Genomic DNA, 19,567 nt, shown 5'->3' with positions numbered 1-19,567 from the left:
GGACAAGTAGAAGAGTCAAGATTTAAGCCCTGGTCTCTTGACTCCCAAATCCACGTGCTTCTCCCCACTAGGACCTTCTGAGAAAGAGGTGAGACTGACTTGCAGCTACAGGTCGGGTTGTGTAAGAGGGGCTGTAACATGGAGCATGACAGAATCAGTCCTGGAGCCAGATTTCCTGGGTTCATGTTCAGGCTCTGTTATTCATCAGCCATGGGACCTTTGGCAAGTTGCTTAACCTGTATGACTCAATTTCCCCCTCTGTAAAGGGGAAATAACAGCACTTGCCTCACAGTATCATGTATGGGAAGTGCCTGGCCCGTACATAGTAAATCCCACCCCAAGTCAGCTATGAATACTGTCACTGTAGTATCTGCCGTGCTGATCTGTGCTGTGAGGTCTGCATGTCTGTCTCAGGAAGAGGGGAGGCTGTGGGCTCTGGGAGGTGTGAACTGTCAGTCTTAGCTTCCTTAGCATCTAGTTCACCTGCTCAGACTGGGTGCTCTATATGTGTTAGATGAGAGAGGGAATGGAGAGATGACCACGTGAGGACTTTTTAAAAAACAGAAATTTTATGTACAGAGAGTAGCACTCATTGGAAAAATATGATGATGTAATCTTTCTGTGCCATTCCAAAATCACCCCAAATTTGTTGGAAATGAGCTTGAGGCTGTTACTGACAGCCCCTACCTCGTTGGCTCTCTCTAGCGCTGGGCTCTGAGTAGGGGCTTTCCATGCCATGTTTTATCTCATCCCTGCAGCACGCCTGTGAGTAGGTCCTCCAGGATACCTATTTTCTAGGACCTGACTCTCAAGCTGAGGGGGACCTGTGAGATGGTAGCACAGCTCAAAAGAGGAGGAGCCAGGCTGATCCCAGGTTTGCATGATTCTTGGAGCTGCTGTGTGGTACACCTCCAGGCATCACTCCAGAGCTCAAGTGAAAGGAGCTGGCACCCTCTGAGGTGCCACTGGGCAAGGGTTCTGGAAGGGAAAGGCTCTCTCTTTGAAGCAAAAAATTGTTTAAAGTCATTTTAGCCAGGTTTTAGCTTCCCTGGTGCTCAGATGGTAAAGCATCTGCCTGCAATGCAGGATCCCCCGGGTTTGATCCCTGGGTCATGAAGATCCCCTGAAGAAGTAAATGGCACCCTACTCCAGTGTTCTTGCCTGGAAAATCCTATGGTCGGAGGAGCCTGATAGGTTACAGTCCATGGGGTCACGAAAAGTTGGACATGACTATAGATGGGGAAACAGTGGAAATAGTGGCTGACTTTATTTTTTGGGGCTCCAAAATCACTACAGATGGTGATTGCAGCCATGAAATTAAAAGACGCTTACTCCTTGGAAGTAAAGTTATGACCAACCTAGACAGTATATTTAAAAGCAGAGACATTACTTTGCCAACAAAGGTCAGTCTAGTCAAGGCTATGGTTTTTCCAGTGGTCATGTATGGATGTGAGAGTTGGACTGTGAAGACAGCTGAGTGCCGAAGAATTAATGCTTTTGACCTGTGTTGTTGGAGAAGGCCCTTGAGAGTCCCTTGGACAGCAAGGAGATCCAACCAGTCCATCCTAAAGGAGATCAGTCCTGAGTGTTCATTGGAAGGACTGATGCTGAAGATGAAACTCCAATACTTTGGGCCTCCTGATGCGACGAGCTGACTCATTTGAAAAGACCCTGATGCTGGGAAAGATTGAAGGCAGGAGGAAAAGGGGATGACAGAGGAAGAGATGGTTGGATGGCATCACCAACTCAATGGACATGAGTTTGGGTAAACTCTGGGAGTTGGTGATGGACAGGGAGGCCTAGCATGCTGCAGTCCATGGTGTCGCAAAGAGTCAGACGTGACTGAGCAACTGAACTGAAAAGACTTCACTTTTTTTTTTGGCCAAGTTGTATCTGTTTTGGAGGAAATCTTTTCAAATGGAAACACAAACCTCTTTGGCACCAACAGACACACCAAAAGTCAGTAACTCAATTCCAAAATATTTCCTTATTTACTCTAATTTTGTGCCAGTCTGGCCACTTGGGGAAATTAGAAAATGAAAAAGATACTGTTCTGGGGTATCACTCTCTCTCTCTCCCACTGTATTTCTCCTCCATTCCTGTCATACACACAGACAGACACACACACATATTAGAAATTAATTTGTCACCAGGAAGGCTGTGGATGTGCTATAAGGAAGGCACCACAGGGTAACCATAGGAACTTTCCTGTGGCCTGCAGCCGTGGTTCATGTTTGAAAATCTCTGACGCTGCTCTGCTATCATGCAGGGGTGTCAAGGTTACAGGGTGCAGTGGCTGTTTATCTCTCTACCAGTGGTTGTGAAATTTTCTGGCCTCAATATTACTGTACAATTTTAACAATTATTGAAGACCCCCAAAGGGCTTTTGGTGTGAGTTGTATCTACCAGTATTGGCTTTGCATGCATGCGTGCTCTGTTGTCTCTGACTCTTTGCTACACTATGGAATTTTCCAGTCAAGAGTACTAGAGTGGGTTGCCATTTCCTCCTCCAGGGAATCTTCCTGACCCAGGGATTGAAGCCAGGTCTCCTGCATTGAAGGTGGATTCTTTACCACTGAGCTACTGGGGAAACCAGTATGAGTTTAACATCACTTAAAATTGAGAATCAGATCTCAATTAGGATTAGATCTAATAGAGTGCCTGAAGAACTATGGACGGAGGTTTGTGACACTGTACAGGAGGCAGTGATCAAGACCATCCCCAAGAAAAGAAATGCAAAAAGGCAAAATGGATGTCTGAGGAGGCCTTACAAATAGCTGAGGAAAGAAGAGAAGTGAAATGCAAAGCAGAAAAGGAAAGATATAGCTATTTAAATGCAGAGTTCCAAAGAATAACACACAGAGAGAAAAAAGCCTTCCAGTGCTCAATGCAAAGAAATAGAGGAAAACAATAGAATGGGAAAGACTAGAGATCTCTTCAAGAAAATTAGTGATACCAAGAGAACATTTCATGAAAAATGGGCACAATAAAGGATTGCAATGGTATGGACCTAACAGCAGCAGAAGATATTAAGAGGTGGCAAGAATACACAGAACTATACAAAAAAGGTCTTCATGGTCTAGATAACCACGATGGTGTGATCACCCACCTTGAGCCAGACATCCTGGAATGCAAAGTGAACATCATTACAAACAAAGCTAGTGGAGGTGATGGAATTCCAGTTGAGCTATTTCAAATCCTAAAAGATGATGCTGAGAAAGTGCTGTACTCAACATGCCAGCAAATTTGGAAAACTCAGCAGTGGCCACAGAACTGGAAAAGGTCAGTTTTCAGTCCAATCCCAAAGAAAGGCAATGCCAAAGAATGTTCAAACTACTGCACAATTGGACTAATCTCACATGCCAGCAAAGTAATGCTCAAAATTCTCCAATTCTATTGAATTCACAATTCAATAGAATGTGAACCGTGAACTTCAGATGTTCAAGCTGGATTTAGAAAAGGCAGAGGAACCAGAGATCAAATTCCCAACATCCACTGGATCATTGAAAAAGCAAGAGAGTTCCAGAAAAACATCTACCTCTGCTAAAGCCTTTGAATGTGTGGATCACAACAAACTATGGAAAATTCTTAAAGAGATGGGACAATACCAGACCACCTTACCTGCCTCCTGAGAAATCTGTATGCAGGCCAAGAAGCAACAGTTAGAACTAGACATAGTTCTAACAGACTGGTTCCAAATTGGGAAAGGAGTACATCAAGGCTGTATACTGTCATCCTGCTTATTTAAGTTATATGCAGAGTACATCATGCGAAATGCCAAGCTGGGTGAAGCACAAGCTGGAATCAAGATTGCCAGGAGAAATATCAATAACTTCAGATATGCAGATGACACCACCCTTATGGCAGAAAGCAAAGAAGAACTAAAGAGCCTCTTGATGAAAGTGAAAGAGGAGAGTGAAAAAGTAGGCTTAAAACTCAATATTCAGAAAACTAAGATCATGGCATCCGGTCCCATCACTTCATGGCAAATAGATGGGGAAACAATGGAAACAGTGAGAGACTTTATTTTCTTGGGCTCCAAAATCACTGCAGATGGTGACTGCAGCCATGAAATTAAAAGATGCTTGCTCCTTGGAAGAAAAATCTATGACCAACCAAGACAGCATATTAAAAAGCAGAGACATTACTTTGCCAACAAAGGTCCATCTAGTCAAAGCTATCATTTTTCCAGTAGTCATGTATGGATGTGAGAGTTGGACTATAAAGCTGAGTGTTGAAGAATTGATGCTTTTGACCTGTGTTGTTGGAGAAGACTCTTGAGAGTCCCTTGGTCAGCAAGGAGATTCAACCAATCCATCCTAAAGGAAATCAGTCCTGAATGTTCATTGGAAGGACTGATGCTGAAGCTGAAACTCTAATACTGTGGCCACCTGATGTGAAGGACAGACTCATTGGAAAAGACCCTGATGCTGGGAAAGACTGAAGGTGGGAGGAGAAGGGGACAACAGAGGATGAGATGATTGGATGGTATCACTGACTTGATGGACATGAGTTTGAACAAGCTTCAGGAGTTGGTGATGGACAAGGAAGCCTGATGTGCTGCAGTCCATGGGGTCACAAAGAGTCGGACACTATTGAGCAACTGAACTGAAAACTGAGAAAAGCTTGAATTGAAAACATTGAAAAAATTGAAAAAAATACATAGTCACACATCCCATTAACCTTGAAAGCTACCACACTGTCACACATCATATAGCCTTTGGAAAACTCTGCTGTGTACCCGTAAGAGAGTGAGAATGAAGAGGGCATGTAAGGTCTCAATACTATGTAAAAGTAGGTGACCTTAGGGGTACCCCTGGAAAGCATCTTGGGGACCCCCAAGCATTCCTGTCCCCAGCCACATCTTTCTGAGAATTGCTGTCCTTCAATAAATGATCTCAGATTGCCAAGCCTTTGTATTCCTTAAATCAGTCTGTCTGTTTCTCCCTCCTTCCTCCTCTTCCTATCTCCCTCTCTTTTGTCTGTGAGGTTTTATCTCACAAATTTCCTCTTGCTGCTATCAGCAAGTGCCTCTTGTGGCAGCATTCTGGTTTCTAAAAGCTCTCCTGCTTCTAAAGTGAGGACAGGTAGTCTCCGAGTGAGATTCGTGCATTTAAAAACACGAGTTTAAGTACCCAAGCATTATAACACCTTTTTTTGCTTTTGTTTTTCCTGGTACTCGATAGGATTTCTAACATGGGCCCTTGACTTCTAAGTGTTTTTTGTTTAACTGATCTGTGATCACAAAAGTCCAAATAGAGCAAAGGAGGGAGCTAAGTAAATCTGGGAGTAGCACATGGGGAGTGAGGAGCTGCTTCATCCTGGTGGCATTGGTTTCTGGAGCCTGTTACGAAGTGGTGGGCAGCAGATGGTGGAGGGAGCGTGAGCCCTGGGAGAAAGCTCAGCCTGTAGCTTTAGTGGGCAAGAACCATTCATTGAGCTGAGTAGTTACCATTATGCTGGGCAGTTAACACACATCATCTCATTTAATCCTCGCAAACTACACAGGTGTCTGTGTTCTATGAGGGAGGAAGCAGAGGCTTAGAGAATTGAGGTCACCCAGCCAGTAAGTTGTAAGGTCAGGCTTTCTGACTTCAAAGCTTCCATTTCCCTGTGACTCTTGAGTCCTCTATCAGAGAACTTGGGCTCAGAGAAAGGGAGGCCAGGTTGGGGCAGGGAGGAGGCGGATGGCCCCTCAAAGCCTGCTTGCTGAGCTGGGTCACTGGGGGTCTTTATCTGGAAGTCCTCTCACTGGATGAGTGGGAGACCCTTATTGTGGGGCTGAGATCCTGCTCAGTGGGTCTTTCTCCACTGAGCCCACTGAACTTTAGAGCCCTAACTATGTCGATCTCAGAGGAAAAAAACAAGTGATTCAAGCTTATACCTGACTTACCAGCAGAATGTCATCCCAGGGAGAAGCTTCTACATCGTGGTTACAAGAAAGCTTTTGGCCAGTAATAGAGTTTTGCCAAGAAAATGCACTGATCATAACAAATACCCTCTTCCAACAACACAAGAGAAGACTGTACATATGGACATCACCAGATGGTCAACACCAAAATCAGACTGATTATATTCTTTGCAGCCAAAGATGGAGAAGCTCTATACAGTCAGCAAAAACAAGACCAGGAGCTGACTGTGGCTCAGATCGTGAACTCCTTATTGCCAAATTCAAACTCAAATTGAAGAAAGTAGGGAAAACCACTAGACCATTCAGGTATGACCTAAATCACATCCCTTATGATTATACAGTAGAAGTGAGAAATAGATTTAAGGGCCTAGATCTGATAGATAGAGTGCCTGATGAACTATGGAATGAGGTTCGTGACATTGTACAGGAGACAGGGATCAAGACCATCCCCATGGAAAAGAAATGCAAAAAAGCAAAATGGCTGTCTGGGGAGGCCTTACAAATAGCTGTGAAAAGAAGAGAAGCGAAAAGCAAAGGAGAAAAGGAAAGATACAAGCATCTGAAGGCAGAGTTCCAAAGAATAGCAAGAAGAGATAAGAAAGCCTTCCTCAGCGATCAATGCAAAGAAATAGAGGAAAACAACAGAATGGGAAAGACTAGAGATCTCTTCAAGAAAATTAGAGATACCAAGGGAACATTTCATGCAAAGATGGGCGCGATAAAGGACAGAAATGGTATGGACCTAATAGAAGCAGAAGATATTAAGAAGAGATGGCAAGAATACACAGAAGAACTGTACAAAAGAGATCTTCACAACCCAGATAATCATGATGGTGTGATCACTGACCTAGAGCCAGACATCCTGGAATGTGAAGTCAAGTGGGCCTTAGAAAGCATCACTACGAACAAAGCTAGTGGAGGTGATGGAATTCCAGTTGAGCTCTTTCAAATCCTGAAAGATGATGCTGTGAAAGTGCTGCACTCAATATGCCAGCAAATTTGGAAAAACTCAGCAGTGGCCACAGGACTGGAAAAGGTCAGTTTTCATTCCAATCCCAAAGAAAGGCAATGCCAAAGAATGCTCAAACTACCACACAATTGCACTCATCTCACACGCTAGTAAAGTAATGCTCAAAATTCTCCAAGCCAGGCTTCAGCAATATGTGAACCGTGAACTTCCTGATGTTCAAGCTGGTTTTAGAAAAGGCAGAGGAACCAGAGATCAAATTGCCAACATCCACTGGATCATGGAAAAAGCAAGAGCGTTCCAGAAAAACATCTATTTCTGCTTTATTGACTATGCCAAAGCCTTTGACTGTGTGGATCACAATCAACTGTGGAAAATTCTGAAAGAGATGGGAATACCAGAACACCTGATCTGCCTCTTGAGAAATTTGTATGCAGGTCAGGAAGCAACAGTGAGAACTGGACATGGAACAACAGACTGGTTCCAAATAGGAAAAGGAGTATATGTCAAGGCTGTATATTGTCACCCTGCTTATTTAACTTATATGCAGAGTACATCATTAGAAACGCTGGACTGGAAGAAACACAAGCTGGAATCAAGATTGCCGGGAGAAATATCAATAACCTCAGATATGCAGATGACACCACCCTTATGGCAGAAAGTGAAGAGGAACTAAAAGCCTCTTGATGAAAGTGAAAGTGGAGAGTGAAAAAGTTGGCTTAAAGCTCAACATTCAGAAAACGAAGATCATGGCATCTGGTCCCATCACTTCATGGCAAATAGATGGGGAAACAGTGGAAACAGTGTCAGACTTTATTTTTCTGGGCTCCAAAATCACTGCAGATGGTGACTGCAGCCATGAAATTAAAAGACGCTTACTCCTTGGAAGGAAAGTTATGACCAACCTAGATAGCATATTCAAAAGCAGAGACATTACTTTGCCAACAAAGGTCTGTCTAGTCAAGGCTATGGTTTTTCCTGTGGTCATGTATGGATGTGAGAGTTGGACTGTGAAGAAGGCTGAGCGCCGAAGAATTGATGCTTTTGAACTGTGGTGTTGGAGAAGACTCTTGAGAGTCCCTTGGACTGCAAGGAGATCCAACCAGTCCATTCTGAAGGAGATCAGCCCTGGGATTTCTTTGGAAGGAATGATGCTAAAGCTGAAACTCCAGTCCTTTGGCCACCTCATGCGAAGAGTTGACTCATTGGAAAAGACTCTGATGCTGGGAGGGATTGTGGGCAGGAGGAGAAGGGGACGACAGATGGCATCACTGACTCGATGGATGTGAGTTTGAGTGAACTCCAGGAGTTGGTGATGGACAGGGAGGCCTGGCATACTGCGATTCATGGGGTCGCAAAGAGTCGGACACGACTGAGCGACTGAACTGAACTGAACTGTTCTTTAAAGACAATAAGGACTCTCCCCCCAAAGCTAGCTTTCAGGTGTGGTGAATACAGATGTGCCTTTGAGAGTACCTTCGTCTTTAATACCGTAGAATTCAAACCACAAGGATTTAAGCTATCAAAGAATTTAATTTGGAGAGAAATCATATACGTATAATGATGCTTATGACAAATGGTCATACCTCTCCCAGGGTTTTGCTGGACCTCCTATCTGAGAGTCTCATTTAGTAGGCTCTATACTAGGACCCAGGAATCTACATTTTTAAGGAGTATTCCAGGTGATTCCAAGGTTAAACCTCTGAAAAATATGCCACCAGAAAACCTACTAGAGGGCATGTCCGTGAACATACAGACTGTGGGAAGACCTCCCTCTTCCTTAAAAAATTGTCATTAGACATCTCTTTCTGAAACAACTGAGTGAAGGTGGGAATAAGAGCCCCTGCAGACGACTGTAACTAGCTGGAACATGAAGTCTTGCTTGGGAGAGCACAGTGATTAGGGCTTTGGGGCAAGACCTCTGAGCTGGACTTCTTGTGCTGCCACTTCCGAGTTGTACAAAGATGGGCACATTAGAGAGCTCTGAGCCATGGTTTTCTCATGTGTAAAGTGAGAATACTGGGGTCCCAGCCTCCTAGGCTGGGGTAACTAGGTTAAGATTATGCTTGCAGGGCACTTTGTTCGGTGCTGTGCCTGGAGCCATCAACAGGGCCACATTATTGTTGTTGCTGCTTCCTAATATTCCCCAGAATTGTGCACATCCAGAGTATTGACCAGATAGTATTTAGTGACAGATTTGCTATAGTTGTGGTAACAGACTTTGTGAGGACATGTCTTAATCTGTGCCTCAATCACAGTAGATGCCCAACAAGCATCCATTCATTGAATATTTTGATGACCCAGTCTAACACTCTGATTTTAAAGATGTGGAATGTGAGGGTTCAAGAGTTTATGTGACTTAGCTACAGTCACACAACTAATTGAAAATAAGAATATCTAGTGTTAGATTTACACTAGGTTTGATGCTTGTATGTCATAGAAGAGTGGCTAAGAGCTCAGGGTATACAAATCTGGGCCCCCACCCAGCTCTGCCATTTTCTGCTTGGGGAAACGTCTTAACTTTTCTTAGCATTCAATTCTTCATCTGTAAACAGTGGGGGTAAAACAGTAGCTTCTGCGCATGATTGCTATAGAGATGAAATAAAAAGATACATATGGTGCTCAGTGATCTCAATGGCATTCTCTTCATTTGTGTAACTCCCCAACAGATTCAGGTGTGCTAGGCACAAGGGAAGGGAGTTCTCAGGGCAGGAGGACATTGTGGGATTCTGTAAGCACCCTCCTCCCCACATGGACTGTTCATGGCCCTGGGCCTGACACTGAGCGTGTGTGGTTATGGCAGTTGGAGGTGGTAGAGCCCCTTTTGGAGAAGGCAGTGGCACCCCACTCCAGTACTCTTGCCTGGAAAATCCCATAGACGGAGGAGCCTGGTAGGCCGCAGTCCATGGGGTCACTAAGAGTCGGACACGACTGAGCGACTTCACTTTCACTTTTCACTTTCATGCATTGGAGAAGGAAATGGCAACCCACTCCAGTATTCTTGCCTGGAGAATCCCAGGGACGGGGGAGCCTGGTGGGCTGCTGTCTATGGGGTCTCACAGAGTTGGACACGACTGAAGCGACTTAGCAGTAGCAGCAGAGCCCCTTTTCTCAGAGTGCTCCCCTCCCAAGGACTCCCTCCATGCCATGTGGAGGGCCAGCATCTTTCAGCTGGAGGGGCAGTGATACAGCCCAGAATCCTGTCCCTGCCATCCCAGGAAAAATCTCCACTAGTTCCTACCCCACCCACCTCCCATCTTTGCTCCTGGTCCAGGTCATCTCTGGTGTCTGTGGGCAGACGGGGCATCAGGACAAGGTTTCCTTTTATGATTAGATTTTATTTAGAACCATGAATACATTTCATTGATCTTGTTTGGTTTAGTTGAGCCTTAGGGAGGTACAGTGAATTCCAATCAAGAAAAACCAGGGAGAAGTAGTCTAATCATTGTTATAAGTCTTCATTTTTTTTTTTTTTAACCAGGTGGGACAGAGAGGGGGCATAGAAATCCGAGTTGATAACTGTTCACAGGGATGCAAAAAAGTTTGTCAAATAAAATTAGAATCCTACTTAAAAATTTATCTAAGGTTATACCACTCTGTGCTTATTGTTCCTGGTGAATACCCAACTAAGACTAAGATCAGTTTTCTGTCTGCTCCTCCACCCTCCCCACCTAAGTGAAAACAGTATGAGGTGGTAGAGAGCAGAAATTTAAGCCACAGGAAAAAAGCACTGCCACCTGTTCCCAGGACTGCATCCCTGGTGCAGTCTAAGTGAAACCTTGAAGCAAAAGGCCTCCATTACAACCAGTATGGGCTCCCAGTGCAAAGAAGGTCAGATTTATTTAGAGATCTGAAAGGTAAAAGGTCTAATTTCCATGACAAAAAGCAAGTAAATAACACATCTTCAGCAAGCCACAGGAATAAGAAACCCTGTTTGGGTTCCTACCTAGTCAGCTGGTGGGCTCTTTGACTTGTGATCTCATTGCCGGGCACCTTTTAGTCTCTGAAATTTACAAAAATGCTTGGAAACAGCTTGCAAGTTATAATCTCATTAAATGCAAAGCAGTAGGAGGAAACCAATTTCTCTTTTCCCCACTTCACTACTTGACAAGCCTCTTTAGGACAAAAACAACTCATACTTCTTTGTTATCAAAGTCAGAGAAAATGCAAACAATGTAGTTGAAAAATGAAAAATAGGAAGAGTTGTCGGAATGTGGTTTTATGATGTTAGAGATGACATTTAGTAAACTGTTTTAACAGCCTAGCATGTCAATGAGGTATGACCCATTATAGCAGTGGGGAGTTAACTCACCTTAGAAAGGAAAGCAGTATACTTAGTAGAGGTGGTCTCAACAGTTGGGTAGGAGGAAGGAAGGAAAGAGGAGACTTTACTGTGGCCTTCCAACCCTGCATGCCCTTCCAGACAGACCTTTCTCCAGGCTGCTTTCTGCTCTGTTCCTCAGCCTCTTAACCCCAGGTCTCTGCATATGTGGTTCCCTCTTCCTGTCAGAATTCCCTTCTCCTCCTAACCAGTAATGGCCCCCTCCAGCCCTCTACTCACTCATGACTTTCTCACAGACCTACACTGTCCTCCTGACCACATACACTCCCTCTATTTTATGCTGTCATAGCATCACTCTCCCTGTGGTAATTCTTGTGGTGAAATGTTACGCTTTTCACTGGCTCTCTGGATGGATCCCTGGATGAAAAACTTGAGGATGCAGAACCCATGGGACTGACTGTGAGGGAATTGAGTATCTGAGGATTTTGGTGTTGGTGAAGGTCCTGGAACCAATTCCCTGCAGATCCCAGAGGATGGCTGTATTTAAATACGTATATCTCTTATTAGCATCTGGTATATCTCTGATTAGCATCTGTTTCCCCCACTTGAGCCTTAACTTCTTGAGGGTAAGAATAGGGCAAGCTTTTGCTAGTGCCTGACATAGAATACATGCTTAAGTATTTGTGGAATGAGTAAATTCTTGAAGCAAAGTTTTCTTAAGAGTTGATAAAGTCCAACAGCTAGTTATACAAAAGCTATGACAAACCTAGACAGCAAATTTAAAAGCAGAGACATTACTTTGCCAACAAAGGTCTGTGTAGTCAAAGCTATGGTTTTTCTAGTAGTGATGTATGGATATGAGAGTTGGACCATAAGAAAGGCTGAGTGCTGAAGAACCGATGCTTCTGAACTGTGGTGTTGGAGACAACTCTTGAGAGTCCCTTGGACTGCAAGGGGATCAAACCAGTCAATTCTAAAGGAAATCAATTCTGAACATTCACTGGAAGGACTGATGCTGAAACCCTAATACTTTGGTCACCTGATGCGAAGAGCTGACTCATTGGAAAAGAGCCTGATGCTGGGAAAGATTGAAGGCAGGAGGAGAAGGGGACGACAGAGGATGAGATGGTTGGATGGCATCACCAACTCGATGGACATGAGTTTGAGCAAGCTCCAGGAGATGGTGAAGGACAGGGAAACCTGGGTGTGCTGCAGTCCAGGGGGTTGCAAAGAATTGGACACGACTGAGCGACTAAATAACACTGACAACTAGTTAATGTCTAGGTAACCATGTTTGGTCTCATGGTGACTCAGGATAATAAAAAAGATGCTTGAAAGAAAAAAAAAACAACAGGTAGCAAAAAGCCCAGGGTACAAAAGGGAGCAGAAGCCCAATTTCTCATGTGGCTAAGCTCCCCAAACCCTGTTTGTTTGAACTTGTACCCCTCGTGTGAATATGGTTTCCAGTTGGTTTAGCGATGCATGTTTTGTAGTTTGTGGATTTTAATCCTAACATAGTAACATTAATATAGGAACTATGTGAGTTCAAGTCTTATTCCCGTTTTCTAGCTGTATACCTTTGGGATAATTACATAACTCCCTGATGTACATCATTGGTGACCTGTGAAGCTTATCTACCTCAACAGTGAGCCCTAGTACAGTGAGAATGTGCCTAAAACAGTGTCTGGCACACAGTAAATACTCAGTACATGTTAGCTGTTTACATTATTCTTCCTTTACTATTATATGTTATACCCTGCTTTAAGCGATTTACATGTGTTCTTTACATAATTATGAATTTTGGTAAATTCTTAATGAAATTCATAACTTAATTCTTACAGATGTGGGAACTGAGGACTGCAGAATGGGAAGAATCCTGAGGCCATTTGGAGATGCCTCTCCCAGTGCTCCTTCAGAATGCTGCGTGCATCTATGCTAAGTCCTGCATTAACTCTGCAGAGAGGCCCCCAGCCACACAGGTGAGGCTGAGGGAATTGACCCCTCACTTCATGGGTACAGAAATGCTTCATTCCTCTGCCCGGTTTCTTCCAAGTTATTGCAGATCTACCCATCTGGGGCCATGAAGATGTCTCACTTCCTTCCTCTGAATTTACAAGCACTTCACGGAGTCCAAATGAAGGCCAAACAGTGGGCAGGACGTTGGAGGGGACCTCACTGGTTGGACTAGCATTGTTGATCACTAAAACAAATACATCCTGTTGTCCTAGAGCATACAGGGAAGACCGTGGTTCATGTGGGCTGGGAAAGAATAGAAAAGGAGCAGTAAAGAAACCCAGCTGCAAAGCCAATGCCTTGTGCTGACTGCTTTCCAGGAGTTAAATATAGCTCCTGTGTGAGGCAGGCAGAGGGTTGTCGAGGTCACCTTGAAAGGCTTTTGTGTGTGATAATTACAGCTTATGCAGGAAACAGAATATCCTTTATGCTGAAGAGAATAGTACAGTTTGACTCCTTGGGAGAGAAGCCCAGAATCCTGAGGGAGGTGGAAAAGAAGAGTGGAGGATCTGGGATTTGGTAGGAGAACCGACTCTTTGGAAAAGACCCTGATGCTGGGAAAGACTGAAGGCAAGAGGAGAAGGGGATGACAGAGGATGAGATGGTTGGATGGCATCACTGATGCGATGGACATGAGTTTGAGTAGGCTCTGGGAATTCGTGATGGACAGGGAAGCCTGGCATGCTGTAGTCGATGGGGTTGCAAAGTCGGACACGGCTGACCGACTGAACTGACCTGAGGAGAGTATCTGGTTTGGGTTCTGACTCCTCCCACTTGCTAGTGTGGAATTGGGTAAATCAGCCCCTCAGAGCATCATCTTCCTGTTCTGGAAGAAGGGATTTAGAATCCTTGTGTGTGGGAATCCTTTGTGGGAGGGGAAATGGGCAATGGTGGGGTAAGGGTTTGTAAACTGTGGGGATTCTTACTGGGGATCCTCTGTGGCACAGTTCTGTGATGTACTCTTGTTTCAGGAAGGTAAAAGGTCAGGGAGGTGGCAGGTCAGTGGGGAAGCAGGTTGTGGGGATGTTTTGGGGTGACTGTGTTCTGGGAGGTGGGCCAGGGTGACAAGCTCATGGAAGCCCTGCATCTTAATGGCCTTTTGAGCAGCAGCTCTGCCCATGTCTTGTCATCCACCAGGACAGCTCTCATTCTGAACACCTTGTTTCTCAGCCCTGGATGGCCAGGGAAGTGGTAGTTCCCCCTCATTAAGACATTTCCAGACAAGAGTGGGGTGGGGCAAGGAAATAGCTTTTGGCAGTGGGGCTAGATTCTCCCAGAATTGTTCCTTTGTGTGCAGATTCCTCCCTGTTTGGCTCACAAAGGAAATGGTTCCAGGAGGAAGTGGAAAACTGTGACACACACATGCTCAGCCCTCACACACAAGATGGCAGCTGTTTCCGCTTGGTGGAAGTCCCTACCGTCTCCTTCACTGAATGGGGTGGCTTGGGATACCGGATGATAAAGGCAGGGTGTGTTTTTGAGCTCTTAAGTGATGTTCCAGATGTTATGCTAAGCATTTTGCATGGATTACCTCATTTAATTCTCATAATGGCCCTGTGAGGTAGTTACTGTTCTCACCCTCTGTTTTATACATAAACCAAGTGAGGCTCAGAGGCTCAATTGTTTGTTTAAAGGCACATGGCAAAAAGAACCTAGACCTAAGTCTAGGGCCTAAACTCCTAACTGTCGCATCATAATTCTTTCTGGCCACCTTCTTCTAAAAGAGGTTCCCTATCTCTGAAGCTTGGTAGAACCACCAGTGAGCCACTCATGACCACTCCCCACTAGTGTCCCTTCATAGGATGGGTGCCTAGTCTGAGGCCTAGATGGAGCTGGGCTTGCCGTTCTGAGAAGTTTGAGTTTGAGAAGCTATCTTACAGTTGCCTGCAACAGACACTGAGGATGTCTGGCTAGGGGTTTGCGAATAATGCTGATGATAATAAAGATAGTCAACGATGACAGCGAACGTTTATTGAACACATTTTACAAAGTGGGCCTAGCACTTACATTTCTTTAATAAATTAGGACCTCAAGTGGACAAAAATTGGATTAATCCTAATCGTTGTTTCGTGAGATACTGTCATCATTGGTCCATGCATGCTTCATTTTTATTTATTTATGTAATCAGTTATTTTTGCTAATGTAGTAAGTACCCACAAGTCCACCATTCAAAGCGGAATCCTGGATCTAGACAATATCATACATCTAACTATGATCTCATGCTTCTGCTTACCCTTTCGCAGTCTGTCATCCTGAATGCTGTATTCACCACATCCTTGTTTTCCCTTATAGATTGCAACTAGATTTACCCATAAAAATTTTAGTTGTTATAAAAGCCGGGAGAAATATCAATAACCTCAGGTATGCAGATGAACCACCCTTATGGCAGAAAGTGAAGAGGAACTAAAAAGGCTCTTGATAAAAGTGAAAGAGGAGAGTGAAAAAGTTGGCTTAAAGCTCAACATTCAGAAAACTAAGATCATGGCATCTGGTCCCATCATTTCATGGGAAATAGATGGGGAAACAGTGGAAACAGTGTCACATTTTATTTTTGGGGGCTCCAAAATCACTGCAGATGGTGATTGCAGCCATGAAATTAAAAGATGCTTACTCCTTGGAAGGAAAGTTATGACCAACCTAGATAGCATGTTAAAAAGCAGAGACATTACTTTGCCAACACAGGTCCGTCTGGTCAAGGCTATGGTTTTTCCAGTGGTCATGTATGGATGTGAGAGTTGGACTGTGAAGAAAGCTGAGTGCCGAAGAATTGATGCTTTTGAACTGTGGTGTTGGAGAAGACTCTTGAGAGTCCCTTGGACTGCAAGGAGATCCAACCAGTCCATCCTAAAGGAGATCAGTCCTGGGTGTTCATTGGAAGGACTGATGTTGAAGCTGAAACTCCAGTACTTTGGCCGCCTGATGTGAAGAGGTGGCTCATTTGAAAAGACCCTGATGCTGGGAAGGATTGAGGGCAGGAGAAGAAGGGGATGACAGAGGATAAATGATTGGATGGCATCACTGACTCAATGGACATGGGTTTGGGTAAACTCCAGGAGTTGGTGATGGACAGGGAGGCCTGGCGTGCTGCGATTCATGGGGTCACAAAGAGTCGGACAGGACTGAGAGACTGAACTGAACTGAAACTTTATTAAAAGGGCATAATGTTATTGGTAACTTTTTGTGACTTTTTTCTTACTGTGATACTGCTAAGATTTATCCATATCGTTGCCTGTCATTGTGTTCATTTATTGTGCTGTATGATACTCCATTGTGAGGATATTCTCCATGGCTAACACTCTGTGCCTATTATGTTTATTTCATCTTTGCAGCAACTGCATATAGTAGGAGCTCTTCTTATCTCAGTTTTACTGACAAGAAACTAAGGCCTAGAGAGGCTGAAGAGCTTGCTGGAGGTCATAGGTGCCAGGTTCACATCTTTCTGGCCTTCACTGTTCGCTGTGTTTTGGTGTAGAGGGAAAAACACAGGAGTTGGAGCCAAAAACCTAGGGCTCAAGCTCCATGCTTACTGGCTGTGTGGGCTCGGGCAAGTTGCCTCTATGTCCTCAGCATTAAAGTGGAGTGATGGTAACTGCTCTATCTCTCAGGCCTGTTGTGAGACTCAAACCTGACAGTATCTGTGGAAAGTGATAGTAAACAGTCTGTAAACAGAAGTTTTTATAAATTGGTATGTTGTGATTAATGATCACATTAATGATCACATGTGTGTCATCTGCTCCACCTTTTCCTCAATCAAACAACAGAATGTGTGTAGGATTCAAGACATGAGCATCCCTATTCAGAAAAGCAAGGGTTAGGTTGACAATCAGCCCATAGAAACCTTCGTGTGATTAAAGAATTATAAAATTATCAACAGAGGCCTCAGGCTGCACTAATGGGAACAGTGTATTTATCTTTGTTCTGTTCAGTAGAGTTTAAAAACTTTTTTTTTTTTTTACTATTTATTACCTATTTTCAATATCTGAGCCCCCACCCCACTACTGTTTGCTCGTGGTGTTTCCTTTGCATGTCTTGTTCTCCAGCTACTATACTGTATGACCCCGGGCAGGTTACTTCACTTTTCTGAGTCTCCACATCTGAATAATGGGGATAATAATAATTACATCTTACAGGGCTGTCATGAGGGTCCAGTGAGGTGTTGTATGAACTGCTTAGAACAGTTCCTGACACATACCAAACTGACTAATGTCATTATTTAAACTCTCCCCTATTCCCTAGATGGTGCCCATTTATTCTTTGAGAATTAGTTTAGAGGCCACTTCCTCCAGGAGGCCTGTCCTGCTCTTCTGGACAAGTGAGGTTACCTGTTAAGAGCCTCCAGGGCAGACAGTTCGTTCAATGACCTCCATTAAAGTGTGAACTGTGAGAGTAGAGATGCTGCCTGATTTAATATCTGCTGCTGCTCCCTGGTGCCCAGTACCGTAATGGGCACAAAGCACATGCACTACAGAGAGATTAACTAACAGCCCAGAATTCAGAGGAACAACCACAGGTTAGGCAGAGGGCTGCTAATTCTGCCTGTGACAGCCTTCTCCAAGAGCAGAAAGGCTTACAGCGATGGGGGAAGAGGCAAGAGGAGGCAGACTTGTTCCCTTGGGCTCTGGAGGACAGTCCAGACCAGCGGTGGCAGCTCCCAGACCATATTATTAGGTCCACTATATGTAGGAACTTTCCAGAAATTTGAACTAAGAAGAGAGCCAGCTATCCCTTCCAAGAGGGGCTGAGTCTTGGTGGACTGCCTCTTGGCAGGAAGGTGGGGGTGAGTTAGTATAGTGGGTAATTGTGACACCGGTGACTACGGTGAGAAGCACACAGAATCACACCTGGGGTTTGTCCTTCCTAGCCCAGCGACCCCGGGCAGGTGACATCAGTTTTCTCATCTGTGAGGCAGAGGTAATAAGACCACTCATGTCGGAAGGTTGTGGTGAGCAGAAAGGGAGATAACGTAGAAAAAGTGTTAAGCTCTGTGCCAAGCACATATGAGACCTCCTACAAAGGTTGGTTGTTACTATTAATGTTGTTGATGTTAGTAATCACAGGGGATTCAGGTATCTCCCAGAGTTTAGTCTAGATATTCTAGGTGGGAGGCTAAAGGTTCTGCTCAGAATGGCCACCCTGCCTGCTGCCCAGGTGGTAAGTCCATCCTCTTCCCTCTCTTCCTTCCTTCCTTCCCCTTGCTTGCAAAAGCCTTCCAGTGCTAACCTTGGATCATGTTCTGGGCCAGGCCCCTGTGAGTGCAGCCCACAGGGAGCCGAGCCACCCCTGGGAGGCTTTGGGAGATGCCCAGAGTGATTTCCTGCCTCCAGAGCTGGGGGTGAGATTGAGAAAATGATGCTTAAAGGTCCCGGGAATGACTGTCTTGAGTCTTGAAGAACCCTGGACAGATGTCTCCTCTGCTCTCCCATGAGATCAACAATTCTACATGCTCTCTTTGAAAGTGGACGGAGTGTGAAGTTTTCTGTTTTTCTGTTCTTAAATAGGAAGGTGAGGTAGTCTTACGAAGTTTGCTGCTCACATGCAGTATTTGCTGCAGTTCCTAACTGGTCTCCTTTCTCTAATCTCTCCCTTTCTACTCTAATGTGAGCTTTAATTTTCCCTAAGTGGCAACACACAGCATAACCCCCTCCTGCTCACACGGCTTCAGAGCTCCCCAGGGCCTAGACACCAGTTTCCTTTGTGACTCAGATGATGAAAGAGCTTCCTATGCTCCCTATACTCCCTGTGGTTTATTCCCTCTGTAATTCCATCCCTTTCCAGGATGGGCAGGCAAGAAGTGAGAGGAATCCATCCTGATTTTTAAAGAAAGGTGATCATTTAAAGAAAGGAGATCATTTATAGAAGTGTTGTTTAAACATTGGCTTTTTTTTTTTTTTAATTGTGTGCTTCCTGCATGCTGACTGCTTTTCTTGCAGAAATCCAATTGTCCCCCATAGTCAGACAGGAGATTGTTATCTCCATTTTTAGCTGAAGAAACTGAGACCCGGTATTAAATAGAAGGAGCAGAGGGGATTCAAACCCTGGCAACCTGACACCGCAGCCAGTGCACTCGGCTCCCACAGTATGCTGCCTCTATTATTAGTTACCAGTCACAGCCACAGTTGTGGACCTGGAGGATAAAGCCCTTCTTGAGGCCCCATTTACCTCTGCCTGCTTCTCTGGGCTGTAGGCACACTGACCAGCCTGTGCTCTGAGCACGGCTTCTGTGCCTCTCCCCTTCCAACTCGCCATTGTCTCTACTTAGAATGCTAATCCCCCAGTGTTTCTGAGGTTCCTGGCTAAAAAGTGTCCCTTGAGTCTTCTGAGCCTTTATGTATTCTCTTTGATGGACACTAACCAGATATGACTTCATGTCACAGACATTGGTGACAGTCTTAGT

General features: G+C 44.6%; 1 protein-coding gene and 1 long non-coding RNA gene across 17 annotated transcripts in view; one reads left to right on the top strand and one right to left on the bottom strand.

The window, feature by feature from the left end:
* The window catches only part of LOC138988565 (uncharacterized), a 114,671-nt gene that overhangs the window by 44,820 nt on the left and 50,284 nt on the right, over nt 1-19,567 (top strand). For all 11 annotated transcript variants that reach the window (XR_011464853.1, XR_011464852.1, XR_011464850.1 and 8 more), the window contains exon 3: nt 13,002-13,139. This is a non-coding gene — a long non-coding RNA (uncharacterized lncRNA). The remainder of the gene's footprint in view (nt 1-13,001; nt 13,140-19,567) is intronic.
* AFAP1L1 (actin filament associated protein 1 like 1) overlaps nt 1-19,567 on the bottom strand; it is a 79,860-nt gene that overhangs the window by 44,807 nt on the left and 15,486 nt on the right. The window lies entirely within an intron of this gene.

The sequence above is a fragment of the Bos mutus genome, chromosome 7 (assembly GCF_027580195.1).
Source record: "Bos mutus isolate GX-2022 chromosome 7, NWIPB_WYAK_1.1, whole genome shotgun sequence".
Taxonomy (NCBI): Eukaryota; Metazoa; Chordata; class Mammalia; order Artiodactyla; family Bovidae; genus Bos; species Bos mutus.
This window is presented reverse-complemented; position numbering and strand designations above follow the sequence as displayed.